Raw genomic sequence first — 20,028 nt, 5'->3', positions numbered from 1 at the left:
CAATGACTATAAATTTGATATGACGACCTTATATTCATCATGCGCGTTTACTATGTAAAATTTGAAAAACTAGAACATTATTTCATAATAAAAGAAAGACTAAACAATAATTGACTTTTTGTATTGTAATTGTGTAAACAGACGTTAGATCATGCTGCCCTTTTGGTTCTTCTCATATATAAACAAACGATCTCCAATATTGTCATATAAAGCATTCCAACTTCCAAGCTTTCATAAAAGTTTTGAGAGTTTCAAAGCCTCAAAAAGCTAAAATGGCTTCCAACGTGTTTGGCATCCCCATCACGAACCAGACATTAGAGGCGATGCCGAAATATCAAGGGAAGGAGATAACGGCAACAGACAGAGCTTATGAGGCTCTGCTAATGAAAAATGCAGACGACAAAGATGTGAACGCCCGGAAATTCGTTGAGAGCTTGAAGCCAAAATATGGTGTTCTAGTAGTCACCACGGCTTGCTTGATTTACAACGCAACAGGAAACAGATTAACATATGTTGGGTCCCATGATTGGCAAGGGCATATTGGGGATTCTCCATACCCATTGGTGCTCGAAAATGGTCAATGGAATGCATTTCTTCACGTCCAAAATATTCCATCGTTTACTGGATCCATCGGAACCACCATATATTGTGGCCAGGATGAGAATGGTGATGCTTCTGACTGGATGTTGGCTTGGTACAATCCATGGGATAGAGCGCTCGACCACAACCGTGTAGGTAGCGCTTTTTTTTTTTTTTTTTTTGGGAGAAGATGTGACAATTATTAGGACTTTTTATTTTATACAAGATAATTTTTTTATTTTAAATAATGATTGTTTATATAAATAAAATTTTTCGTGGAAAAATTATAGACTTATAGCAGGACTATATAATCATACACCATGATCCTTTGGATAATTTTGTAGGTATGTACTGAGATTCGTGTAGCTGATCACTACAAAGGAATTAATTGGAGCAGTATTTATGATTACAAGTTGAGCAAGTTTTATCAATATAGCAACGACATGTGGAATGGATGCTATTCAAGTGTGATTACCGGCTACTCTGATGTTATAGATGTGAACACGGCCAATAGTATTTGTCCGATATTTGAGGGAATAATGACTCTTAAAAATGCTTGGATACGGTGAAACATTAAAGAAGGAAAATAATGCTACTTAATCAGTTTATGCGTGGTAGCACTTATATTTTAGAAAATATGAACTCTGAAAAATGAGTGAATAATGTATTTTCTTTTCTTTTTTTATTTAAAAAAAAACTATATATGTATTTTAAGGAATAAGGTTTTATAGAAACCATGACTAAAATAAAACCTTTTATTTCTTGGGTCATTTTGTCTTTCATTTATTTTCACTTATTGTTTAAATAAAATGTTATATTCATGGGAGACTGATTATTTCAGTTTAATCTATACATTAACTAGTTTGGTTTAATTAAATACATCGTTGGATCACATCCACACATCATACAAAATAACTTGTTATACTAAACTTAAAATTTTCTATATGTCATGAAATATTTAAGATCTTGCAGAGATAATGTCTACATCACATATATAAGTTTATATTACTTGAATAATAATTAAACATTTCAAACTTTGGCTGTGCTAAGAGGTAAATGTTACAAATTTTCTAGTTTTCAAAGAGGCTGGCAACACTAGAATGAGGGAATATATATATTCTTTTAAACGTAAGTTTGGATTTTGATCATAAAGAAATTTTACATTATAGAATGCGGGAAATGTATCGTACTTTGAGGGGTTATTTGTAACTACTCGATATTTTACCAGATATATATGCGTTTTGCTATGATCCTTAGCCTTTCTTTTTCCATCGAATGAATTAATGACTAATTACTATTATTATATAGATTGGATTGTATTGAGTTGGGTCTATTAGCTCATGCATACTTTTTGTCATACCAAACACATAATTGTTTGTTATGACAAAAAGTATTAGAAGGATCTAGAGTCCTTATAACACATGATTGTTTGTTATGACAAAAAGTATTAGAAGGATCCAGAGTCCTTATACCGTCTAATATGGCATGCCAAATATGACCTTTAGGCATCATAAGTTTTGAATTTGATTTCGATGTTCATTGTTTTGCAGGCAGTATTGAGACCATTGGGAAGCTTAGATAATGATACTGTTATGGTTGATGAAGCTGAAATTTTGTGCCACCAACAACTTCAAAATTTGTACAACCCTACAAGGGAAGCTAAGGTGTAGTTCCCAAGCTTTATGATGTTAGAATGTTAGTTAATATTAACTATGTTTCAGCATTTTTAATCTTTAGGAGTATTTTTGCAATGTAACATCTGGTAGTATGGAGCAATGGTTATTTTGACTAAATTCTAATTATAGATAATGTTGTGCAGCACTTTTAGCGAAGTATTTTACATGGAGTTGAAAGATTTATTTCTACAAGCTACAAGCAAATGGAGATAGGTGAGAATAGTTATCTTGTCTGCTTAATGTGTTCCTTTGTTGGGTAGTGAAATTAGACAAAGGAAGAGGGAAGATAAGGGAAGGAAAGTACTCTGGATTCAACTTGTATATGTTTATTAATCCTAAAACAACTTTAATATAAGCATAATAACAACTGAACGTAAAACTAGGAAAACACAACTCCACCTTCCTAGTCGCTAACTGTGAAATCTCACATCGGTTGGAAAGGGGAACGAAACACTCCATATAAGTGAATGTGGATACCTTTCCCTTGTGAGGCCTTTTAAAACCTTGAGGGTTGGGTTGTAAGAGGATTCCTCAGGTCCAAAGAGGACAATATCGCATGCGGGTGGTGATACGAACCTAGGACGATCTGCTCCTAAACCCATATTATATTAACCCGGATCTTAATTAAGTTCAAGTTCTAATGGAATTGACCTCAACCCCTAATCAACCTGTGGTTAGAAACCTTGGTATAATGTAGACGCCACAATAGGGGATGGAGATCCTATTGATAAGTCAAGCTAAAACAACCAATTCTCTAATGGTGTTTTAGGTGTTCTCAAAGAACAAAGAGATAATTAATCTCACAGGTATTTTCTTGATCAAATCAAAGTTGTAATCATATTGAAAAATAAGCATTTAAATAGGCTTTGAAAGAAACAAAATAGCCCCTAAAAAACCCTAGGTAAAACCGGCCACACACATAAAGAAACCTAGTTGGCCGAAACTATACTTCCTTTCCTAATCTAAGTTTGATTAATTAATTCCTTTATATTAAATTAGGAATTAATTAATTTAAAATGGAAAGAATAAAATAAAAACCTTCCTAAAGTTATTTGTCCAGAAAATAAATAAATAAAAATCCAAAAAGAAATAAAGTCAATCGCAAATTAGGTAACAAGTTGACTTTGACATCTAGGCTGAATTATGTCTTCAACCGAGCTAACTTATGTCTGCCTGATGTCCGAGCTAACTTATGGCCTATCCGAGCTAACTGATGTCTGTCCAAGCTAACTTGTGTCTGGCCTAGCTAACTGATATCTGTTTGAGCTAACTTGTGTCTGGCCTAGCTAACTGATGTCTGTCCGAGCTAAGTTATGTCTGGCCGAGCTAAGTTACATCCGATGTCCGAAGTCTGAGATCAGATGTCCGAGGCAAGGCTCCGATGTCCGAGGCAAGGGTGTCTGATATAAAATGTCCGATGTATGGGTATCCGATGTATCAGCTTCCACCACTTGGATACTTAAAACAGGTCTTTTATCTTCAGGTATGGACAATCCCTTTTGAGAATGAATTACTCTCTGGATAAAGGCAGCAAGGTTGTCCTTAAACCTCTTAGCTTGAGCCCTAGTGATCGGTCCAGTCTTCATCCGTATCAGATCAGTGCCCCAGTGAGTTGTCGATTGTGTGAGCTCGGACGGGTTCGCATCATTCCCCTCCTCTTGAAAAGGATTTGTCCTCAAATTGAAGTCATCACCTGCAGCAAAAGGAGATAAATCAGCAACATTAAAGGTGGCACTAACACTATACTCACCCGGTAAATCAAGTTTGTAGGCATTGTCTTTTATCCTCTCCAAAACTTGAAAAGGTCCATCGCCCCTCGGCATGAGTTTGGATTTCCTTTGTTTAGAAAACCTTTCTTTCCTTAAATACAGCCACACCCAATCTCCAGGTTCAAACACCATTGATTTTCGGCCTTGATTAGCCACCTTTGCATATTGCTCGGTCCTCCTTTCAACATTTTCTCGTGTCTTCTCATGAATCTGCTTTACAAAATCAGCTTTTTGTTTTCCATCTAGATTAGCACGCTCACTTAAAGGTAAATGTGTTAAATCTAATGGAGTCAAAGGATTAAAACCATAAACAATTTCAAATGGAGTAAATTTAGTTGCTGAATGTAAAGACCTATTATATGAAAATTCAACATGTGTTAAACATTCTTCCCAAGTTCTTAAATTTCTACTAATTAATGTTCTCAACAATGCAGACAAGGTTCTATTTACTACTTCGGTTTGTCCATCAGTTTGTGGATGACAAGTAGTTGAAAATAAAAGCTTAGTACCTAATTTAGCCCACAAAGTTTTCCAAAAATAGCTTAAGAACTTAGCATCCCTATCCGAAACAATAGTTCTTGGCATTCCATGCAATCTCACAATTTCCTTGAAAAATAAATTAGCAATATTGGATGCATCATCAGTTTTGTTATATGCAATAAAATGTGCCATCTTAGAAAACCTATCTACTACAACAAATATTGAATCCTTACCTGTCCTTGACCTAGGCAACCCAAGAATAAAATCCATAGACAAATCTACCCAAGGATAGGTAGGAATCGGCAAAGGCTTGTACAATCCATGCGGCTTCAATGTTGATTTTGTTTTTCGGCACTTCAAACATCTTTCACAAGTTCTCTCAACATCTCTCCTCATGTTAGGCCAATAAAAATGTTCTTGCAGCAAGGATAAAGTTTTTAAAACACCAAAATGACCTATTAAACCACCTCCATGTCCTTCCCGAACCAATAATTCCCTAATACTACAATTAGGCACACAAAGTTTGTTCTCCTTAAACAAATATCCCTCAAATATGTAAAATTTATTAAATCCATGTTTCAAACAGGTTCTAAAAATTTTTCCAAAGTCGCTATCATGCTCATAAAGTTCTTTCAATTGTTCAAATCCAAGCAATCTAGCATCTAAGGTAAAAAAGAGTAAATACCTTCGGGATAATGCATCGGCAACCACATTTTCCTTACCCTTTTTCTAGCGGATCACATATGGAAAGGTTTCAATAAATTCAATCCACTTGGCATGCCTTCGGTTGAGCTTTCCTTGACCCTTGATATGCTTTAAAGACTCATGATCCATATGAATCACAAACTCCTTTGGCATGAGATAATGCTGCCACGTCTCCAAAGCCCTCACCAAAGCATACATCTCCTTGTCATAAGTCGGGTAGTTTAGGGCAGCTCCATTTAATTTTTCACTAAAGTAGGCTATGGGTCTTCCTTCTTGCATTAGGACAGCTCCAATACCTACACCCGAAGCATCACACTCAATTTCAAAAGTCTTAGAAAAATTTGGCAAAACTAACAAAGGTGCATTACATAATTTTTCTTTCAACAAATTAAAAGATTTTTCTTGTACTTCCCCCCATTTGAAGCCGACATTCTTCTTGACAACTTCATTCAATGGTGCTGCTATGGTACTAAAATCCTTGACAAATCTTCTATAAAAGCTTGCCAAGCCATGAAAGCTCCTCACTTGGGTGATAGAAGTAGGAACCGGCCACTCTTGAATTGCCTTCACCTTAGCTTGGTCAACTTTGATTCCTGCAGCATTTACTACAAATCCTAGAAACACAAGCTCATCTTTGCAAAATTCACATTTTTTAATGTTAGCAAACAATCTTTCCTTTCTAAGAACTTGCAAAACTTGCCTAAGTTGATCCACATGGTCATCCAAATTTTGGCTATATATTAGAATGCCATCAAAATAAACAACCACAAATTTACCAATAAATGGATGCATTACATGATTCATAAGCCTCATAAAAGTACTAGGTGCATTGGATAATCCAAAAGGCATAACCAACCATTCATACAGCCCATATTTAGTTTTGAATGCGGTTTTCCATTCATCACCTTCTTTCATCCTAATTTGATGATAACCATTCCTAAGATCAATTTTTGTAAACATGCAAGCACCATGCAACTCATCAAGCATATCATCTAATCTAGGAATGGGATGCCTATATTTGATGGTAATGTTATTTATAGCCCTACAATCAACACACATTCTCCAAGAACCATCCTTTTTAAGTACCAACAAAACAGGAACAACACATGGACTTAAACTCTCACGAATGTATCCTTTATCAAGCAAATCACTTACCTGTTTTTGCAGCTCCTTTGTTTCTTTGGGATTGCTCCTATAAGCTGGTCTATTTGGTATGGAAGCCCCTAGAACAAAGTCAATTTGATGTTCTATCCCTCGAATAGGTGGTAGTCCACTTGGAATTTCATTTGGGAAGACATCTCCAAACTCTTTCAAAAGAGAATTCATTGAACTTGGCAATTCAAGTTCTTCAAAGTTAGTTTGATCATTAAAATAATTTTATTTATAAATCATGACCAGCAAAGGTTTCTTACACTCAATAACCTTATTAATATCCCCTAAACTCAAATAAAAGTTGCTACTTGACCTTGCTTTTCTTTCTTTTTCTTTTTCCCCCTTGGATTGGCACAAACCTTCTGATTTCCCTTCCTTCTCCAAGCTCTCGGGTTTGCCACTTTCTTTCCCCTCTCTTTTGGTTTTTCCTTGACCTTTCCACTCAATATGAGTCTTATAAACCTTACATTGATCAGCAACCTCATTCTTACCTTCTTGAAAGGCTGGTGAAGCCATTGGTGCCATACTTGCTTTTTCCTTGAGCTTTTCGGCTTCTCTCCTTTGTTCCATTTGTAATTGGTCTTTGTAAACCTCTTTAGGAGATAATAGTTCCAGCTTGACCTTCTTCCCTTTAAACCTGAAAACAATGCTATTTTCTCGATCAAAATGAGTAGCATCTTTATCAAATTGCCATGGTCTACCTAATAGTATATGTCCAGGAATCATGGGTACAATATCACATAAAACTACATCCTCATATCTACCTATATTAAATTTTACTTTGGCTTGTTTGTTTACTTTCATCTTACCACTATCATTAAGCTATTGTAATCTATATGGTTCAGGATGTTTTATTGTTTTTAAGCCCAATTTATCAACAACAAGGTTACTTATTACATTAGTACAACTCCCACTATCTATAATCATGCTACAAATTTTACCTTGTATTTCACAACGAGTGTGGAAGATGTTCTCTCGTTGAATTTGTTCTTCATCCTTGTAAACAGCAAGTACCCTCCTTGAGACCAAATTTAGCTCAACGTTTGATGTGTTCAATGGTTCGGCCTCATCATCAGGTCCTTCATCTTCTTGTTCGATTTCAGCCTTACTAGCCTCACTTTCGGATTCCACCTCTCCGTTACCCTTAATTACCATTATCCTTCTATTCGAGTATTGGCTGGCTATATGTCCTCTTCCTTGGCACTTGAAACAAATAATTTCTCTTGACTTTTGAGGTTTAGGTTCAGATTTTACATCACCTTTAATGGCTTGGGCAGATTCGGTTTTAAATTCTCTTCTTGGCCGGTTAGTAGCTTCTTCCCCAAGCTTCGGCTTCAGCTTGCTTTCATTAGTAGAATTGTTTTTCCAGCCACTTGAACTTGTCCTTCCACTGCTAGAAACTCCTCCAAACCGTGTGCTAACACCCCTCCTCTTGAATTGGTTCTCAAGCTTAATTGCTACATGCAACATCTCCTCCAATTCCAAGTATTCTTGTAATTCAAGCTGGTTGGCAATGTCACGGTTCAAACCACCAAGAAATCTCGCCATTGTTGCCTCCCTATCCTCATTCATATTCAGCCTCATCATTAACATCTCTATCTCTTTGTAATAATCCTCCACAGACCTACTTCCTTGAGACAAAGATTGAAGCCGTTGATGCAGCAACCTATGGTAATGGGATGGCACAAACTGTTTCCTCATGGCTCCTTTCATTTGACGCCATGTTGTAATCAAGTCATCACCAACTCTCCTTCGGGTGCTTTGCTCATTTGTCCACCATTGGAGTACATAATGGCCAAACTCCATTGCTGCCAACTTTACCTTCTTACCTTCCGAATAGTTATGGCAGTCAAAAATCATCTCTATTTTTCTTCCCACTCCAAATAAGCTTCGGGATCACTTTTACCTATAAAAGGTGGGATGTTAACCTTGATATTTCCCAAATCATCATCTGTATCTTCCCTCCTATATCTTCCACGGCCAGCTCTATCTTGAATAGCAAAAGTTTCATCCATACCTTCTTCAAAGTCTCCACTGAATGGCTCCTCATCAAATTCCTCTCTCGGTCTCTTGCAACCTCCTCGTCCTCGACCTCACTCTCCATGAAATTCTTGCCTATTTCTTGTGTTTGGAATTCCTTGTGAAACTTCTAGCCTTCCCATCCTTTGATTCACATGCTCAACTTGAGCACTAACCCGCTGTATTGACCCTAAAACAGTTCTCATGTCCACTTGGTCTCCACTCCCAGTAGCTCGGGTATCGCCATGGAGTGCTACGGACTCCTCCTCATTGATCCTCAAGGGTGGCTCCCCTCTCCTCATTCTTGATTTTGTCATGTTAGTATAATAATGCAATAGAAATAAAATAGGACCTTACAATTTCACTCCCTTACGTGTTTCACTCAAACGAGGACTCGACACTCGTGTTTGCACACTTGTTTCGGCTTTTTACCCTCTTTTAAGCTCACACACTCTTGCCTTTTTCCACTCAATGAATTATCTCAAAGTTCTAATTAAAACACCCACAAAACAGCAATTAGATCACTAGTATGTTTTAATTAAACTTATCAACAAAACAGTAGCAAAAAGTAGGCAATACCGAAAGAATCCAACAAATCCTAATTTTTCGGCTTTCTAGACAAGAAAACACAAAATAATGGGAAAACGTTGGAATTTTTGAAAACTGCACCAGATGGTAGTAGATTATGAGTTCAAGAATAAAATTCTAGAAAAAGAAATTCAAATACGAACAAGAATCAAAGAGAACAAAAATATAGAAAAGTTGTTGGTTGTTGTTCTTTGTAATTCAAGTTTTGTATCAATTCCTTTAACTAATTTCAATCCAAATAATTTAGCACTCAAACTAAATTATCCAGCAGCAAAAATAACTCTCCAGCAACTCAAATATTGAATAAATAAGCAAAAAAAAACCAGCAGCTCCAACAAATTTCCAACAAACAAATCAAACTCCAACAAACCGAAATATTTTTTTTTTCTTTATTATTCGGCTTTACCTCTTCTTTTTTCTTTCTTTTTTGTTTCACTCACAGAACATAAACAACTGCAGTAGCAAGAATAATTACCAAAATTGCAATTCCAACTCCAAAACAAACACCAAACCCGTGACCTCCAAATAAACACAAATGTGCAGTTTTTTTTTTTTTTTTAAATGTTGCCGCAAACTCTTTTTTTTTTTTTTTAATATATGAATGCAAATATTTAAGACTAAAACAGCAAAGAAAAATCAACAAAAACCAAAATTAACAAGAACAATGATGAAAAACAACCAACAAAGTAGGAAACAAAAATACGATAAAACTAGGAAATCCTAATTCAACTAGGAATGAATTTTTTTTTTTTTTTAAGATGCAGAACGTGTATGGTGATAGAAGCAACCTTAACCTAATGATAAAATTGCAGAATAACACAAAAAAAAATAAAGCAAATAAAGATAGATCAAACCTGAAAAAAATTTAGCTCTGATACCAAATGATACGAACCTAGGACGACCTGCTCCTAAACCCGTATTATATTAGCCGGGATCTTAATTAAGTTCAAGTTCTAATGGAATTGACCTCAACCCCTAACTAACCTGTGGTTAGAAACTTTGGTATAATGTAGATGCCACAATAGGGGATGGAGATCCTATTGATAAGTCAAGCTAAAACAACTAATTCTCTAATGGTGTTTTAGGTGCTCTCAAAGAACAAAGAGATAATTAATCTCACAGGTATTTTCTTAATCAAATCAAAGTTGTAATCATATTGAAAAATAAGCCTTTAAATAGGCTTTGAAAGAAACAAAATAAACCCTAAAAAACCCTAGGTAAAACCGATCACACACATAAAGAAACCTAGTTGGCTGAAACTATACTTCCTTTCCTAATCTAAGTTTGATTAATTAATTCCTTTATATTAAATTAGGAATTAATTAATTTACGATGGAAAGAATAAAATAAAAACCTTCCTAAAGTTATTTGTCCAGAAAATAAATAAATAAAAACCCAAAAAGAAATAAAGTCAATCGCAAATTAGATAACGAGTTGACTTTGACATCTAGGCTGAATTATGTCTTCAACCGAGCTAACTTATGGCCTATCTGAGCTAACTGATGTCTGTCCGAGCTAACTTATGTCTAGCCGAGCTAACTAATGTTTGTCCGAGCTAAGTTATGTCTGGCCGAGCTAACTGATGTCTGTCCAAGCTAAGTTACATCCGATGTCCGAAGTCCGAGATCAGATGTCCGAGGCAAGGGTGTCTAATATAAAATGTCTGATGTATGGGTATCCGATGTATCAGCTTCCACCACTTGGATATTTAAAACAGGTCCTTTATCTTCAGGTATGGACAAGCCCTTTTGAGAATGAATTACTCTCTGGATAAAGGCAGCAAGGTTGTCCTTAAAACCTCTTAGCTTGAGCCCTAGTGATCGGTCCAGTCTTCATCCGTATCGGATCAGTGCCCCAGTGAGTTGTCGGTTGTGCGAGCTCGGGCGGGTTTGCATCAGGTGGTCTGGGCTGTTACAGTTGGTATCAGAGCCAGTACCCGGATTGGTGTTACAGCGAGGACCCTGGGCCCCAAGGGGGGAGAATTGTGAAGTCCCACATCTGTTGGAAAGAAGAACGAAACACTCCATATAAGTGGGTGTGGATACCTTTCCCTTGCGAGGCCTTTTAAAACCTGGAGGGTTGGGTTGTAAGAGGATTCCCCAGGTCCAAAGAGGACAATATCGCATGTGGGTGGTCTAGGCTGTTACACTAACAATCCGAAAATAATGATAACAAAATATTAAAACAAATTAACCAACAAAGACTAAGTCCAAAGACCAAGTCTTCCCTGGACACCATACAGACAATTCCTACATGAACCTTGCATGGAACATGTACATAACATCCTTTTACAAGGCTAGCATATAAGTTCCACCTTAAATAATTTAGTGAGGAAGCTAGCGGAAGATTGCTGTACATATGAATCTAAGAATCAGAGCACTCACGCTCCTCTTGCAAGAGCTTCTATCAACTTTGGTACCTCACATAATGCAATTGAAAAGGAGAGGGAAGATCTTCTTAATATCCTCAATGATCAGTTAATTTCTTTACTAAGCTATTCATGCGAAACATTTTGGCAATCTCATGACATGATCCTTGAAAAACACATAGCAGTTGAATGTGTTTCAGTTTAGATTTTTGTGGACAAAAATGCAAAAATTTGCTTTTGGCATTTCTGAACGAGGGCATTGCTTAGACTTGTTTATGTGTTGGACTTGAGCATTTGGAGTGGAGATCTTTGGTTTCAAGGTTGGGTAGGGAAACTCTAAAAAGAATAGTTTATGTTTTGTTGACAGGTTAAGAGATGAAAAGACAATTTTTATGCCTATTAGGTTGTAGGAACGGCGATTTATTACTTACGTTTGATGTTTGCGTGGCTACATTTTCTATCCGTATCCAGCTACATTTTTTTGCCATTAAAGATGCTACGATGGAGGGATATGAAGTAGGATTCTCTCAATTTAGTTTTGTGTTTTGCTTGTGAAACAATCCCAATATTATAATTGGTGGTATATATCATCAAGAGGTGTACCACCTCAAATAATTTGTTGTGTTATTCTTTTTTACTTCTTTGTGGGTTTTGCAAAAGTTAATGACCTGTAACATGAAATGTTACATTTGTGATGGACTACTTCCATCAAAAGCTATTTGTATTGAGTGCAGAGGACGTTAGTGATTTTAACCATGCTTAGAGCTCTTTTGTTCTCTAACTGTAATAAGGAATGTATTCGAAGTACTTGAAAAACTTGTTTAGTACAAGGAATAAGCAATGAGTGTAGGAATATTTTATTATTGTCTACTAAAATTTTAAGTTTCATCTTCTCTGTTTCTTTTTATGTTTGTAATTAGGCCACATGTTTTAAATCTGTAGGTTTGTGAGTTATTATGGACACAAATAAATGGAGCTCCTTTGGAAGATGCTCGTCACTTAGTTTACTGTTATGATAAACTCCGTCAGGATGTGGAGGCTCAGGTAATTACTAATCTCAAGTTTAGGAGTAAACACTGGTGTAGAAAACTACATATTTATAGTGAATATCTTCTTATCAGGTTACGGAAGTGTTGAGGCGTCGATCAAAAACTAGGGATCTTTCTATGTCTTGTAAGAGTTCTGTGAAGCTTCAGAGTGCAGAAGCAAAACTTGCTGACCTTAAATCTTTTACTGTGGCACTTGGCAGAGAAGCGACTGCTGTTATGTTGTCAGTTGAGGATCAGCAGTAGCAGATGACTTTTCATAGGCTTCTTACAATGGTAATTTTTTTATTCTCTATCCTAACAGAAGAGCAGAGGCAAACAGAGTGAACGTAAAATACACTATTCATTAAGTTGAGTAATGGTATATATACATCATAAGCCTAACAACCAAATATACATACATAAAGAATACATATCCTAGTAAGACATGTATATACAGCATGAGATAATAACAAAATAGATAAATACAAATAAATAATAAATACAGATAGATATTCACTAATATACCCCCCTCAAGTAAGTGGGTCTGGGAAGAACACGTAGCTTGGAATGTAGAAGCTGAAAGCGGGAACTAGATAGTGGCTTGGTTAAAACATCAGCAATTTGATCATGAGTGGTAACATGAGCAACACGAAGGGAGCCAGCAGTCACATGATCATGAACAAAATGGAAGTTAATACGCACATGCTTCATTCACAAATGCAACTTAGGATTGGCACAAACATACATCACGCTTAAATTATCACAATACACAGTAGGAGTGACAAGAGGAGTAGCATTCAATTCCTTCAAAAGAGAAAGTAACTAGCATAATTCAGAAGTAATGTGGGCGACAGAGCGATACTCCGCTTCAATAGTGGATCGAGAGATGGATTTTTGCTTGCAAGAAGTCCAGGAAATGGGATTGTGACCTAGGAAGATAACATAAGCGAAAGTGAAGGTGCTGTCATCACGATTTCCAACCCAGTCAGCTTTAAAGAAGACGTTTAAGAGGAGAATTCTGATGCAAGAAGAGCCCAAGAGAATGAGTGCCTATAAGATACCAAAGAAGACGTTTAACGGCTGTCCAATGAGAATATGTCGGTTGATGCAAAAACTGAGACAACTGATTGACACTAAAGGCAATGTCAGGCGGGTGAGAAGCAAGTATTGAAGCATACCCATAAGTTGGCGATACTGAGTTGGAGATGGCAAAGGATGACCATCAGACAAAGAAGGTGAGGCAGAAGGAGACATTGGAGTGGAAACAGGATTGGCATCCATCATCCTTGCATGGTCTAAGATATCAAGGACATACTTTTACTGGGACAGATGAAGACTGGTTGTAGTAGAGAGGACTTCAACACCAAGAAAGTAGTTTAAAGGACCAAGATCCTTCAAGGAGAATTGATTAGCAAGAGAGGTGACAAACTGGTCTATGAACGTACAGAAGCTGCTTGTAAGAATTATATCATCCACATAAACAAGAAGATAGAGAGTGAGATCATTTCGCATGTAAACAAAAAGAAAGGTATCTAAGTAAGCATTTTTTAACGCATATAAAAGAAGGAACTGCTTCAAGGCATTGTACCATGCTCTAGGAGCCTGTTTCAAGCCATAAATTGCTTTTCGAAGCTTACAAGCATGCATAGATTTAGAAGGCTCAATGAAACCCGGCGGTTGAGCCATATAGACCTCTTCCTACAGATGACCATTTAGGAAGGCATTGTTGATATCCAATTGGCGAATGGGCCAATTATAAGACAAAGCAACACTCAGAACGACCCGAATAGTGGCAGGCTTAATAACCGGACTGAAAGTATCAGAGTAATCAAGACCCGGACGTTGATTGAATCCTTTTGCAACAACACTACTTTATACTTGTTAACTGAGCCATCTGGATTATATTTCACCCGAAAAACCCAACAACAACCAACAATATTATGAGCAGTAGTAGACGGAACAAGATCCCAGGTGTGATTGCCTTGAAGAGCTTTATACTCAGATTGCATGGCAGCTCTCCATTCAGGAAGCTTTAAGGCTTGGGCGGTTGTTCGGGGTTCTGGAACTATGGAAGATAAAGATGGAATGGTAGTGGCAGGGAAGAAGTCAGAAAGAAGTTTCGGTTTGAAGATATTGTTTAGAGCACAAGTGCGCATGGCATGGGTTCAAGCTGGTCGGGACAAGGAAGGGGGCGAGGAAACAGATGGGCAAGCCAGTGTGGACGTGGAAGTAGGAGGTGAAGCAGATAAAAGAAGGTGATGACCAGGCACAGTATCTTCAGGAGGTCGCACAGTGGAGGAGCAAGACCTATGATCAAAAGAAGGTAAAGGAGGTAAAGACGGTGCAATGGTTGGTGGAGTTGAACGAAAATGGGTACAACATAGCATGGATGGTGAATACGAAGGCAAAAGAGGAGGAGGTTGAGGGGAAGAAAAGGAAAAGGAAGAAAATTATAGGGAATGGCCGACGGGGCAGAGAGGACAGGAGAAGCGGAAGTGCTTGGAACAGATGGATGTGGAGAGGAGAGGCTTGGGAAAGGAAAGAATGATTCCATAAAAACAACATGTCGAGAGAGATAAACTTTGTTAGGTTGTGGGTAATAACATTTTGAGCCACTTTGAGACTGAAGGGTTCCTAAATAAATACAGGGAGTGGACTTGGGCTCTAATTTGTGATGGGTATATGGTTTTAGCCATGGGTAACATAAACAACCGAATATGCGTAAAGAGTCATAATTAGGAGATCTTTGAAAGAGTTTTTGGAATGGAGACAGGGAGTTCAAGGAGAGAGTGACCAGTCGATTGATTAGATAGACAGCAGTGGTGGAGGCAGAAGACCAGAATTTAAGTGGCAATTTGGCTTGAGATAGCAAATAAAGACCAGTTTTACGGATATGCCAATGACGACGTTCGGCATACCCGTTTTGTTGTGGAGTATGTGAAATGGTAAGAAAATGACTAATTCCTTCTGTTTCAAAAAATGGTTTCAGCTTTAAAAATTCTCCGCCATTATCTGAGTAGAAGGACATAATGGGAAGTTGAAAGAAGTTTTCAACAAGAGGTTTGAATTTAAGAAAAATAGATTACACATCGAATTTATGTGTAATAGGAAATAACCATATGTATTTAGTGTAATGGTCAACAAAAACAACATAAAATTGAAATCCATCAAAAGAAGTGACAGGGGTAGGACCCCAAACATCCAAATAAATTAACTATAACGGTTTAGAACTAGACAAGGACGATGTCTCAAAGGGAAGCCGATGGGATTTATTACAGTGACAGGAATTACAATTAAACTTGGAAAACGAAGACACAGGTAAAGAATAGGTAGAAATCATTTGATGGAGAACTCTATTAGAAGGATGACCAAGCCTAAGATGCCAATCTTCTAAGCTTGTTCGAATGCTAGTAAAGGCATGAGGAAAACGAGTTTGATCAACAATGGCTGGCCATTCATACGTCCCTCCATTAAATGGTCCTTTGAGAAGTACTGTGCCCATCCGAAGATTCTTCACAAGCAAACAAGATGGTAAGAATTCAATTGAAGCATTATTGGTTTGGCAAAATTTGGAAACAGATAATAAATTTCTAGTCATAGCAGGGACACATAAAACATTAGACAAACTAAAAGGTTTAGATTGAAAGGGAAGGTGAGTAGAACCTGTGTGTGTGATTTTCAATTTGTTACCATTGTCGACTGCAATTTCATCGGGCCCATCATATTCAGAGTGGAGAGAGAGACAGCGAAGGTCATTGGCAATATGATGTAAGGCGCCCGAGTCAATGAGCCACGGGGAGGAGAATGAAGAGACCGCTGGTGGTGGACCAAGAACAGAGCAAGAGTGAAATGCCTAGGGTGAAGGAACTCGTGGAAAGCTACTTTGTTGGTGGGTAGGAGTGTAGGTCCATTGTTGTTGGAGAAGATGACAAAACCTGGCAAAGTGTCCTATTTGAGAGGAAAGCTGACAATGCCCTTTATATCCAGTTGTGATAACTTATTGATTACGTCCCTTGTAGATGGAAGAGATGGCACTGGGTCTTGACTGGTGAGACCGAGTAGAACAGACCTTTAATGAGGAGGAAGAAAATCTGTTGGTAGCATGTATGGTGATAGGAATATCATCATTCTTGGTTTCAGTTCTTTTCTTATAATTGGCATGTTCAAGTAACTTGTCATATAGCTCCTCAAAATGGATAGGAATGTCACGGGAGCGAAATGCAGCAGATATAGTTTCAAACTCATGAGACAACCCATTAAGAATATAAAGGATTAAGTCATCATCACTCACAGGAGCATCAAGTAAGGCCAACTCATCGACAGAAGACTTAACGTCATACAGATACTCTGAAATAGATCGGGTACCTTGAAACCGAAGGAGCTTTTCACGTAGACGGAGCAATCGCGGACATGACGGCTTGGAGAATGCAAGAGCAAGTTTATCCCATCCCTCCTTCGAGATAGTAGTAGTAGAAACCAGACGATGTACATCAGGTGATAAAGAAGCAAGCAAGGCACCAAGTAAAAGGGAGTCTTGATGAATCAAGAAGAGATAATCGGGATTGGTTGATTTGTCATACAATGTTGGAGTAGGATAAGGAATAGAACCATCAATAAATCCATAAAGATCATACCCAATCAAGAGAGCATCGAATTGTTTGCGCAAGGGAAAATAGGTTGTCTCTGTTGGCAAAAATGGGTTCTGTTATGATTTGAAGAGGATCAACAAGGGCCTATGATTTTGAGGAAGGAGTGGTCATCATATCAGGGAGAAAATGAAGGAAAAAGGTTGTGGAAAGAAAGAGGGAAAAGATTGTAGAAAGGGAGGAGAGCTTGCTAAACCCTATTTAGCTCTGATACCATAACAAAAGAACGGAGGCAAACAGAGTGAACGTAAAGGATACTATTCATTAAGTTGATTAATGATATATATACATCATAAGCCTAACAACCAGATATACATACATAAAGAACACATATCCTAGTAAGACATGTATATGCAGCACGAGATAATAACAAAATAGATAAATACAAATAAATAATAAATACAGATAGATATTCACTAATATGTCCAACAGAACACCATACATATATATATATATATATATATGTATTGGTATGTCCTTATTGCCAATTGCAAATAAAACTTTTGAGAGATCTTTATATGTCTATGATTTTCGTTACTATTAGATTTTAATGAGGATACAAGTAGTTATATTATTTTATTTTAACTTTGGCAAGTGAGTCTTAGAAAAAATACCATTTAAATTTATTTGCAAGGTCAATGCTGAGAGATCTTATCATCAACATGCTCTTGGGATTTTGGAGAAGCTACATGCTGAGGTCTGTTATCTAGCTTTGCTCTGTCTTTACCATTTTCTTGTACCCTATTTTTATGTAAATAATTTTTTCTGCCCTGCATTTTTTTGAAATACTTGATTCTAGATGACTCTGGAGAGGCAATCAAAAGAATTTTCATCTGTGCCGATGAAGATTCAGAGAAATGTGTATGAATGGCTTCGAAATTAGGATAACAACTCATAGGAATCTGATGATCATCAAGACAACATGTTATTTATTGCTAAAGTAAGACCTCTGAAATATTATAGCTTTTCATTACGATGCATAGAGATAACATCATGTAAGCTAGTCTTTTGTTATTGGAGCGGCTATACCGTGGTACCAACGAGTATTTGCATTTATCATGTCGTTTTTTTACCACTGTGCTTAGTTTACTTTTTATTTCATTGTGCTCTTTCTTTTTAGGAAGACATATATTATTAGAAATAGTTTATCTTGTAGGTTGTTCACCAATGTGATGCTAAAGCAGAAGGGGAGCTGAGTCTATCAGTTGATGATTATGTTGTGGTTCGCCAGGTACTCTGTCCTCTGCTAATTTTAAATACCGCTGTCTTTCTCCAGATTTTCAGGTTGTGATTGTACTGCTTTTATATTTGTTGAAATAAAATTTGTTTTCTAAAACAAGGTCAGGGAAAGGTTTGCATGGTTTTTTCTTTTAATACTGAAAATATGATAAACTCTTTTAAAAAGAGTTCTTTGAAGACAGTTTTGAAAATACTTTTGAAAACCGATGTTGATATACTTTTCAAAATATGCATCGCACATTTTTAGCACCACAAATACAATTTGCATCTTTGTTTAACTAAGATAATCAGGAATATCCATAACACTCCAAATTGCAAGAACTTTCACACTTGAGGTGTCAATGGGAATGTCGTTCCCATTTCAGCTATTAAATTTAGAGTAAAGGTGTCTACTTCTTCTGATTAGCCTATCGGATGAAATTAGAATATCTTGCTCAAGTTATATGAGGGATCCCCAACATATTTCGGGGCAAGTCAAAGAGCTTTTGTCTGATCATGATTATTATGCATGCTATTGTTGATATCAATCAGGTGGCCCCTCACGGATGGTCAGAAGGCGAGTGCAACGGCAAGGCTGGATGGTTCCCCTCTGCTTACATAGAAAGGCAAGAGAAAGCCCCAACAAGCAAAATAGCACATTCAAGCTTGTAATGACAAGTGGTTTACTTAAAGCACTTAGGAGTTTCATAAAGTTGACAAATGTAAAAGCTTAGAGAAAATATGGGTTGGGCTTGTTTTTGTATTTAAACAAGCATGGTGGTTATGATCAATTTTTACCGCCTCTTTAAGCCTTATAAATAGGCTTGTATCCAGCAGCAGCAATATTAACATCCATCCATTTTTCTTCAGCTCTTCTCTTCCTTCCAATTGCAATTAGTCCCAGCCACCTTTTTCTTTTTTTTTTTCTTTTTTTCTTTTTTTTTTTTGTGGGTTTCCAAATAGCCTTTTTTTTTTATATAGCCTCCTCCACTATCTTTTAAATATCCAAGCCTCTATAACTTCCCACATATTATTCGACACATTATTCCTCGAAGTTTACAGCATCTAACTACAAGATCTCTTTTAAGTAAAACGATCAGTGAGAAGTTGCAAAACCACTTCCTTATAGCTATCTGCAACCAAGAATGTCTTCCATCAATGAGAAAATCTTCAGCCACTTCCATCAACAAACAAAAAAGACTTTGCTTATTCCAATCTAGAAAATCTTCCATCAATGAGAAAATCTTTGAATCACAGCATCAATTAAAAAGCGCTAAGATATATTTCTCTTTGTCTTTCATCAGATCAAACAATTTTGAGCCACTTTTAAACGCCTCTCTATGCAGCAGCTGAAATGGCAGAAGCTCTTGTTATGGAGAAGCCAACCACAGTACATGAAAGAAGAAAGTTGTAGACGACGAAGAAAATACGATGGTGCAAATATTTATTTTTCACCAAAAAACAAAAAAAAAAAAAAAGACCTAGTGTCCTGGTTTTTTATATGACATGACACATTTTTAAACACATGGCATTCAACTATTTAAAATGTATCAGTTGACTTGGTATCAACACTTCACACAAGATTTTCTCGTATTTGAGGGAATAATTGCCCTAAAGAATGCATGGATACAATGAAATGAGATATTAAGGAATGAAATAATGTAACCAATTGGGATCACAATCAATATATGGCAGCACTTGTATTTCAGGAAATATGAACTCTGGAAAATGAGTGAATAAACTAGATATGGTAGCATTTGTATTTTAAACAAATTTGAAAATCATATACAGATAATATCT

At 36.8% G+C, this 20,028-nt stretch overlaps 1 pseudogene; it reads left to right on the top strand.

Annotated features, from left to right (window-relative positions):
• The first annotated feature begins 272 nt into the window (after window positions 1-272).
• LOC125418937 (SH3 domain-containing protein 1-like) lies at window positions 273-18,900 on the top strand (annotated as a pseudogene).
• Window positions 18,901-20,028: the final 1,128 nt, after the last annotated feature.

The sequence above is a fragment of the Ziziphus jujuba genome, chromosome 6 (assembly GCF_031755915.1).
Source record: "Ziziphus jujuba cultivar Dongzao chromosome 6, ASM3175591v1".
NCBI classification, from domain to species: Eukaryota; Viridiplantae; Streptophyta; class Magnoliopsida; order Rosales; family Rhamnaceae; genus Ziziphus; species Ziziphus jujuba.
Note: the sequence above shows the minus strand (reverse complement) of the source record. Positions and strands in the feature narration are given on the sequence as shown.